Source organism: Pteropus alecto, unplaced genomic scaffold, assembly GCF_000325575.1.
Source record: "Pteropus alecto unplaced genomic scaffold, ASM32557v1 scaffold166, whole genome shotgun sequence".
Classification (NCBI taxonomy): domain Eukaryota; kingdom Metazoa; phylum Chordata; class Mammalia; order Chiroptera; family Pteropodidae; genus Pteropus; species Pteropus alecto.
The window spans coordinates 1,559,885-1,569,670 of NW_006439757.1; the positions used below are offsets into that span (position 1 = coordinate 1,559,885).

Below are 9,786 nucleotides of genomic sequence, written 5' to 3' on the forward strand. Positions count from 1 at the left end.
GCGCGGTTGGGGCGGGGCAGGAAGCGAGTTGAGGGATAGAGAGAGTGCAGGGAAGGAGAAGAGGAAAAGAACGGGGTGGGGGTGATGAAGGAACAGTGATGAGGGGTGGGAGAGAAGGAGACGGGGAGCGGGGCGGGGTGGGAAGAGGGAGAGGGGCGAGGTCGGACTGGGATGGGACCGGGCGTCCCCTGTCGCCGGGCCGGAGGCCTGGTCTTGGCCGGGGGCGACTGCGTGCCTCTCTTCCCGCCGAGGACAGTGTCCTTGGCGAATCATTACTGGTCCTTTAGGGTAGAAGATGGGGCCTGAGATCCGGCAGAAGGAGCTCAGAACAGGGCCCGCGAGTGCGTGCGGGTGTGCGGAGGGCACGGGCGGGGACCGGGTTTGCGGAGCTGGCAAAGCTTTGGCTCGGTGCAGCCGCCCCTCCCAGGAGGTTTCCGGTTACAGCACGTTTCTTGGCATTTCGATCCTTCCCGGGCGGTTCTCACAGCCGCCGCCCTTCCTTCCCTCGACTGCTGCAACCGCGCGCCGTCCGGGCCCCGTCCTGGGCGTTTGGTGGCAGGGGCACTGGGCGGGGCACTCGGCGACTCCCAGTTGGACCTACTGGGTGCGGGGGGAGGCAGGTGTTTCGGAACTGGAATGCAAGGTCACCAGGAGGACCCTGAGAGAGAGGCAGCGACAGGGGGATTTCGAAGGGAGACCGACCGTGGGGTTTGCCAGCGTCACGGAGGCGTGGGCCTTGAAAGATGGGAGCGATCTGCTGGGTGGAGATGTGTGCCCTAGGTGTTGAAGGGAGACCGACCGTGGGGTTTGCCAGCGTCAGGGTGGCGGAGGCGTGGGCCTTGAAAGGTGGGAGCGATCTGCTGGGTGGAGATGTGTGCCCTAGGCCAAGGGAATGAGGTGACGGAGGCATCTGCTTTCTGGGGTTCAGGACTCGGGGAGATGGACGGGCGCTGGAAAGGTCCCAGGCCAGCCCAGGGCCCTGCTGAGTCTGCGTAGGGAAGGCAGGTCCGAGGAACGCTCCTACCCTCAGCAGTGTGACCTGACCAAGGTAGCCTTTCTGAATCTTGATGTCCCATCCGTAGGTGGGACAATATCTCATGTGGTGAAGATTTATAATACATGTCGAACCCAGCATAGGTTCTTAATAACCTTAGGACTTTTCCCTCCTGTAAGAAGGAGGTTAACATGTGAGGCTTCCCTGGACACTTTAGCAACACAACTAAGAGCCAAATAAAGTTCGACGGAATAGGTGTCCAAGGGTCAAATAGAACAGGCGCTGGCCTAGCTGGCCATCTGCTTCTGGGATGCACATCCCCTTACAGATAGAGTCTGCATTAAAATTAATCCCCATTACGGATTCTTATGTGTCACAGCAGAGGGAATGTACTGACACCGATTGCATCAGAATAGATGGACACGCTCGGAGATGTACAGTTGATGGCTTTATCTCTTCATAGGTATACAGACCCACCCAGATTATCCCCAGCCCCAATTCCTTGATTTGCAAGTCTATGTTGGGTCCAGGATTCTAGCTTTAATAGCATCAACATAACAGAGTCTGAAAGGCAGGATCCTAGAACTGCCACGGTAGAGCCTTAGGCAAAAGTTCCGGCACCACCCCAGGCCCCATGTCAATGATACAGTGCAGAGCGCAGTGATGTATCTGAAGTCACACAGTATGTGGGTTGGGCTTTGTGGGATTTGGACCTCGCTTAGTCGCTGAAGTGTTGAGAATGCCCTGGTAGTTTCCATGACTCAGTTTCTCCAGCTGTATATCAGGAATAAGGATACTGACTGTTTAGCTTCCCTTAGGGCAGGTGCAGTCTTAAATAGCTCCTCCCACGTCAAGGTAGTTGGTGGGTGGAACTGTGATTTTTGTGGGATGGAGTGGGAGCAGCCTTCCAGTGAGTTCAGTGCCTTGGCATGTCCGAAGCAACACAGAAGAGCCTGGCAGGGAGGGTGGCACCCCGCAAAGGGAAGGGAGGAGGAAGGCTGGAGAGGTGTGGCGGGCCTGGCAGAGAGAGCCCTCAGGACACCGGGGTTGCCCGGGGGCGGAGCGTGGCTCCGTGAAGGCCCAGGTGCTGGGAGGCTTCCCTTTGTGCTGAACGTGGGGCTGGGAGTTAGGAAGTCGCTTGAGTGTTGAAACAGTCAGGGCTGAGCCACGGAGTGCCATAAATGCAAACACATGTGTACCTTCTTTTCTAAGAAGGCGTAATAGGCAGCCAAGCCCTCCGGAACCTGGCCCAGCATTCCTTCCTTCTCCAGGTGGGTCCTGCTTTGATGATGACAAGCTCATTTTTGGAAGTAGGGGTTTTCCTCAGAGCTTTATATAATGCGATGCCAACCAAGCTTTGCTGGCGTTGGCTCTTAAATGTCATTAAAACATCCCAGCAAACCTTACAGGGAGAATTGAGTAAATAAAACGTCTGTGAGACCCCTCTTGCAGGCTGTGCCTTTCATCTCTCAGCATTACCATTGCCTCTCTCTTTACCAAGCTCATTTACATCTTTATACCTACTCACAGGATACTCTCCAAATACTTACCTAAAATATCGTCTCCCAAGCCAGTCAGTCCTTCCCATCCTCCAGTCCAGTGCCAGCCCCACTTCCATCTTCAGCCCTTCCCTGAGAGCGTCAGCCTTGTTCTGTGAACTCTAACAGCATTCAGTGTCATTTCACACGCTTATGTGATTGTGACTTGCCTGTCCATTGTTCTATATTTATGACTCTGACCTCCTCATCTGGAGTGTAAGTTTCCTGGGGGCAGAGATGCTACCAGATATATCTTTATATTCCTACAGCACCCAGAGTCATGCCGATCAGAGTTCAGGCTCTTAACTAAATACTTCTGGGTGAAACTGGTAGGTCGCATAGTTGTCTTTTCTCCTCCCCCTCCAGCTTAGATGGGCCACTTCTGTCCACCCCTTCCTGGGGCCCTGGCCCATGCCAAGCTGGGATAATAAGATAGGTTCTTGGTAAAATGGAGTAAAGGGATAGAGTCTCTGTTAGTCTAACACACCTGAGTGGTGCTGGAAAAAGCAATCAGATTAGCAGATGTTTTAGTTGTTTTTCCAGTCTAACAACTCCTGCCCCCAAAACTTAGTAACTTAACAACTGTTTATTTGCTCATGAATCATTGGTCTGGGCTGGGCTGGACTGGGCAGGCAGTTTTGTTGCACATTTTTGCCTGGAGTCATTTGTGTGGTGCAATCAGGTGGGAGCCCAGCTGGGGAGGGCCAAGGTGGCCCCACTCACATGGCTGACAGTAAGTGCGGCCATCAGTGGGAGCCCCTTCGTTCTCCACAGACCCTCTCATCTTTTTTGTAGGCCAGATCACATCTTAACAGCATGGCAGCTGGGTTCTGAGAGGCCTTTATTGCCAAGGCTCAGGAGTCGTTCAGTGTCACTTCTACTGCATTCAATTGATTTAAAAAGTCACAAGGCCAGGCAGGACTCAGCAGAAGAATGTAGACCCCATCTCTTGATAAGAGAAATGACAAAGGTCACACTGCAAAAAGGCATGTGGGATGGTAGGGATTGTTGTGGCTGGTTCTGAAGCAAACTACCTCATCGAGAGAGGCCCATCTTTTAGACGTGTCATTGCGAAGTAGCCCAGGAGGGCCCATTTCCCCCTATGTGACGCTACCTCACCCTGCAGGTCTCCAGACCAGCATCTCCTCCAGCACTGTGGCCTGAACACCAGGTGGAATCGGTGGACAGCCAGAACCAGAAGCTCATGGTTCCGACTGGATTCTGTGGAGAGAGGGAGGGCCCACAGGGATGAGAGGAAGAAGGGAGGAGACGAGAGAGAGAGGTTGCCCATCCAGGGTGGTTTGGTGTGGGCCGAGGTGACTGCAGAGGAAAAGTGAGCGACTGTTGGGCTCTGTCCTGTGGTCTCCGTGTCAGGCCAGGATGATTTTTTTTTCTGGCAAGAGTTTCCTTCTTGCGTTCCATCCACTTAGAGGCACGAGTTAAACAAGTGAATCGATATATGTTAAGAATTTCACCCAAATAGAAAATACAGAAGAGCTACATTTAAATGGTTACTTGAGACTTTTCATGAAGGAAAAAAACCTATTATCTCTCTCTCATTCTAATGCTTGCCTGAGAATCAAGAAGCTAAACAGTTGGGTGCAGCTGTGTGATTCCTTCAGCGTGAGGGCTGCATCGCTGTGCCTGCAGGGGCCCTCAGCACCCTCAGCCTTCCTCCGCCCTGCAGCCTCAGAGCCCAGGCCCCTCGGGCCTTAGCCTCCATGTGGGAAGAGGCCGGATCTCTCCAGTCAACCTCGCAGACGCCACTCAGCTATCTCTAGAGTAAGCTCTGGAGGAGCCTAGGAAGCCGTAATACCTCACAATGCCAGGAACTTTGCTCTCCCCGGCTCAGGAAACAAAGGACACGATGCTTTCAGTTTCAGTGACTGAGGTGGCATGTGAACTATAGGGGACTCACCAGGTGAAATACTGACCACCTGCTCTGCGCACTGCCCTGCTCTGAGCAGTGACTGGGCAGGGAAGTCATCAATCTTTGATTGCTTCCTTACTTATTGTAGGAATATTATAAAACTAGTATAAGAATATTCTAGGCACATCTTATCCTCTCCCTGACCCAGCTATTTGTCCTAGGAGCACTGGTTCTTTATAGCTGAGAATGGATTGACTTAGAAACCAAGATTTGCTCGTTTTAACGGGAGTATTGTCATTCCCAGGTCCTCTTGGCGAACGGACCTAGGAATATAGGTGTAGATACATTCATATATTTACATCTATGCTTGTATATTTATTTTTATAGTTATCTGTACCATTGAAAACTCTGAGCTCGCTGAGAGCTCGAACCAACCTAGCATGCCGGACTCCTTCTAATTTCTTCCCTTTCTTTATTTGCAACATTTTTTCTCCAACAAGAAATCTGGCTAGCGTCATCTGTAATATGAGTATTTATTGATCACCACCTCTCTATGTAACCAATCTCCCACTGCCACCAGGAACACCCCCTCCCCCCCACGCAGATGTCGTCCCCACCCAGCTTGGGCTCTAGCACCCAACTCACACGCGCACAGATGACTTCCTCACCCTTCTCAGGATCTACTGCCCTGTGCCACCCACACTTCCTGCATGGACTCTGTCCTCACTCCACTTGGGTTTTGATACCCCACACGAGAGCTCACCCCCCACCCCCCCAAATCACTGTGGGCACTTCTCACCATGCTCAGTGTCTAAACACCCCACATGGAGTCACTCCCTGAACTGAGAGCCTTCTACTTCCATGTAAACAGCCTCTTCATCTGCTTGGGGTGAAGTGGGGGCTCCAAAGCTCCAGTCTAGACTCCTCTTCACCCTGCCGTGTGGACACTTACCTTTCTAGGCCTCCTGTAATGGCTTTAGGACTGAGTATTTTAAGAAGGGAGGGAGCAGAGGAAGAGTCACATGTGAAATTTTAACTCTCAAATTCCTCAACAGGAAAATGAGCATAATAGTAGTTCCCACCTAATACAGTGGTCATGAGAACTACCTGAGACGACGTACGTGAAGTGCTTCTACAACACACGATGAGCACTTGGTGTCAACTGCCATCGTCATTATAAATTAACATTCCCGCTTTATCGCATCACTTGGAAGGAACACATTAGAGAAGAAGGAAAGAGGGAAGAGTCGATGAGACAGCAGATTATTGAGATAGGAGGACTGATGCCTTTTTTTAAAAAATGATTTCTTATTTTTCAATATTATGTTAGATTTAGGTGTACAGCATAGTGGTTAGACATTTTTATAACTTATGAAGTGATCGCCCCAATAAATCTAGTACCCATCTGACGCCATACACGGTTATTACAATATTACTGAGTATATTCCTTATGTCATACTTTACAACCCCACGACTATTTTGTAAATGTTAATCCTTTCGCCTCTTTCACCGACCTCCTCAACCTCTCCTCCTATCTGGCAGCCCTCAAAATGTTCTCTGTAGCTACAAATTTGTTTCTGTTTCATTTGTTTATTTTGTTCTTTAAATTTCACATATAAGTGAAATCATATGGCAGTTGTCTTTTTCTGTTTGACTTACTCCACTTAGCGCAATACCCTCTAGGTCCATCCATGTTTGCAGATGGCAAAATTTCATTCCTTTTTTATGGCCTAGTAATATTCCATTGTATGTATGTACCTTCTTTCTTTATCCATTCATTGATGGACACCCAGGTTGCCTCCATATCTCGGTTATTTTAAATAATGCTGCGATGAACATAATGGATGCAAACATCCTTTTTAAGTAGTGTCTTGGGTTTCTTCAGATAAATACCGAAAAGTGGAATTACAGGGCCCTTCATTGTCTATTGTTATAGCCTTTGTTTTAAAGTCTTTCTTGACTGGTATAAGTATTGCTACCCCAGCTGCTTTTTTTCATTTCCATTTTCATGAAATATCTTTCTTTATCCCTTTACTTTCAGTCTGTGTGTGTTTTTGAATCTGAAGTGAGTCTTGTAGGCAGAACATGTAAGGGTCTTGTAAGGGCTAAATGCACTTATCCATTTAGCCACCCTATGTCTTTTGATTAGAGCATTTAATCCATTTACATTTAAAGTAATTGTTGATAGAGATATAGTTATTGTCTGTAGACGCTCAAGTCCCTTATATAAAATGACAGGGGTGTTTCAGCTTGAAGGGCGTTTGCTGGTTTCTGTTCAGTTCTGGAAGAGTTGCATTTAATACCAGTCGTTGCAGATGACCCTCATCATACTCACCACTACTCGAACTGATAATCTTTGGACCTAGTTTCGAAGAATAATGCAGAAGGGATATTCAAGTAGAATCTGCAGACATTTTGTAATTATTTCCAGTATTGCATTTTTTTCTCGTTCATGAGCTGATGGCTATTTATGAAAGATACTGAGGGCAGAGGAAATCACCACTACCCAAGGAGGAGAATTATTGGGATGTTTCATTAGCCAGGATCAAATTAATGCCTTAGTAATGCAGAAATTGATAGATAGAATCACAGCTTGATCTTATATTAAACTTGCATGTCTCTGGGCCTGTGAGCCTTTTTAAAGTCTCTTGAGCATTTTTAAATAGAAATAAATTCTGGCTTTAAAAACTTTAAAAAATGACACAGTATTTGCATATAACTTATGCAATCCTCCTATATACTTTAAATCATCTCTACATTACTTATAATACCTAATACAATGTAAATGCTATGTAAATAGTTGTTATACTGTATTGTTTAAGGAATAATGAAAAGAAAAAAAGTCTGTATGTCTTCAGTATAGATGCAACCATCCTAGGCTGAACTACATAGTACATGTCAGCAACAATGTAACATTTAAAAAAATAGATTTTCCAACTGTGGTTGGTTGAACTCAAGAATATGGAGGGCTGACTGTATATCGACTAAATTAAAATACGTAAATAAGGAGAAATTACTGGGAGAAAACATTCTAGTATGCTAAAAGTGGTTATCGTTTTTGGTGAGATGTAACTTAAAATTTTTTTGTATGTTTTCCAAAACTTATTCAATAAATATTACTCAAACTTAGAAAAAATTATTTTAAAATGACACTGGTTAACTTTAACATAACTGATTGAAAGCTGCTCTCAGCCTGAATGGTTGGTGGTGCCTCCTTCTGCCTGACAGAGTCTGGAGTCAAGAGTACCTGGATCCAAACTCTGGCTCTGCCATATTCCAACTGGGTGACCATGGGCAAGTTAATTAACTTCTCCATGCCTTTGTTTGTTTGTTTGTTTTGTAAAATGAGGAATCTTACAGTTCCTAATTCAGGATTATTTAACAATTAGACGAAATACTGCTTATAAAGCACCTGGCACAGAGTAAGAATATGAAAACATTAGCAGTTAGTGTTATTATTATTTAATGGGAAAGAATGCAATGAGTGGTTCCTCAGATGTCTCAGAGTAAAGAATTCCTTCTTCTGTGAGTGGCCTCAGCTATGCCTCCCTCAGAATTGTTATCTTGTGACTAACCCAGAGACTGCAAGCAGCTGGAATTCCTGTGGCGCAACAATTGGAAGGAAAGGTGACAAACCAAGGCAGGGGGAATATTTTCTTCACTTCTTGGATGGGATCCGAAGACATTAGTTTCTTAATCGACTCAGCATCCTGGTGTTAGGACACCATGTCTGGCACCTACAGGACAAATGATATAGCTCTGTCTGTGCTGGTATCTAATTCGAGATTCGCCTTTTCATTTATTCATCCATTCATTCATTGAGCTGTTAATTTCACATATTTATTAAATGCTTGCTATGTGTCAGGCACTATTGTAGGCAATGGCATATACCATTAAAATGCAATTAATTAAAAATATATTAAAAATTAAAAATATAATTAATAAGAGACTCAAACAGGTATTTGTACATCTATGTTTGTAGAAGCATTATTTATAATAGCCAGAACATGGAAGCAACCCAAGAGTCCACTAATGGATGAATGGGTAAACAAAATGTGTATATACATACAACGCGATGTTATTCAGCCTTAAAAAGGCGGAAAGTCTACGGCCATGACACCCTGAACAAGCCCGAGCCCATCTGATCTCGCAAGCTAAGCAGGGTCGGGCCTGGTTAGTACTTGGATGGGAGACCATCTAGGAAGACCAGGTGCTGTAGGCATAAAAAAAAAAAAAAGGCAGGGAATCCCGACTGAGGCTACAACGTGGATGAACCTCAAGGACGTTATGCTAGGTGAAATGAGCCAGACACAAAAAGACAAATACTGTATGATCCATTTCAGGTATCTGGAGTAGTCAAATTTATAGTAACAGAAAGAATGGTGGTTGCCAGGGACTGGGGAGAAGAGAGAATAGGGAGTTAGTGTTTAATGAGTACAGTTTTGATTTGAGATGATTAAAGAGTTCTGCAGATGGATGGTAGTTATGGTTGCACGATAGCAAAGGAGAGCAGTGACTGAATGAGTCCTTAAAGCTTCAGGAACGAAGGGTACTTTTGGTTGACGTTCAGAGAAAACTTATTATTCTTTTCTCTCTATTCTCCTTTCCTTTTACTCAAAACTCATCAGCAAATGTCTGTCTCCTTCACTAAATACCAATAATTCAAGTCCACAAGTTATAATGGGTGCAGAGCCTCAATCTGAGATGCTGAAAAATTCTGGAAATGAAAAGTGGCGATGGATGTACAATACTATGAATGTACGTAATCTCACTGTACCGCACACTTTAAAATGGCTAAAATGGTAAATTTTATGTAATGTATATTTTACCACGATATATGTTTTTTTAAAAGGCAGGAGGGGTGTCCCACACTGCCAGTAGAAAAGCCAGCAAAATCTCTTCCTCGGTCTTGTCGTTAGTGCCCTCATTTTTAATGAGAGAGGTTGACTAGATGCTTCTGGGTCTGTGGTTTAATGTTTCCATGGCAACCACAATAAGCAGATGCCTGGTAGACAGAATTTCACCATCAAATCAACAGGGTTCACCCTCCATTCTCTAAGCTGCCACAAAGAGAGCTAAAAATCAGTGTCAAATCTTGTCTCTCTCTGTATCTCATGCTATCACCCAGCCACTCTGAAGCTCAGTTGTTCAAATGTGCCATGTTCTAGTTTGTTCCCAGCCAGTCACACATGCTCTTCTCTTCACTCTAAGACACATTCTCCCTCGTCTCATGGCCCCCTACTCCCCTTCCTCCTCCATCAAATGTCCCTTCCTCCAGGAAGCCTTCCTTTCTTGGCTGCATGTGTGTCAACTCAAGTTATGAAAGATAGGCAGAGAGCAGCTTCTGTCTGTGAGGCACAGATTCACCTTGGGACACTTTTGGG

At 46.0% G+C, this 9,786-nt stretch overlaps 1 pseudogene; it reads left to right on the forward strand.

Moving 5' to 3' along the window:
- The first annotated feature begins 8,505 nt into the window (after window positions 1–8,505).
- LOC112483973 lies at window positions 8,506–8,624 on the forward strand (annotated as a pseudogene).
- The last annotated feature ends 1,162 nt before the right edge of the window (window positions 8,625–9,786 follow it).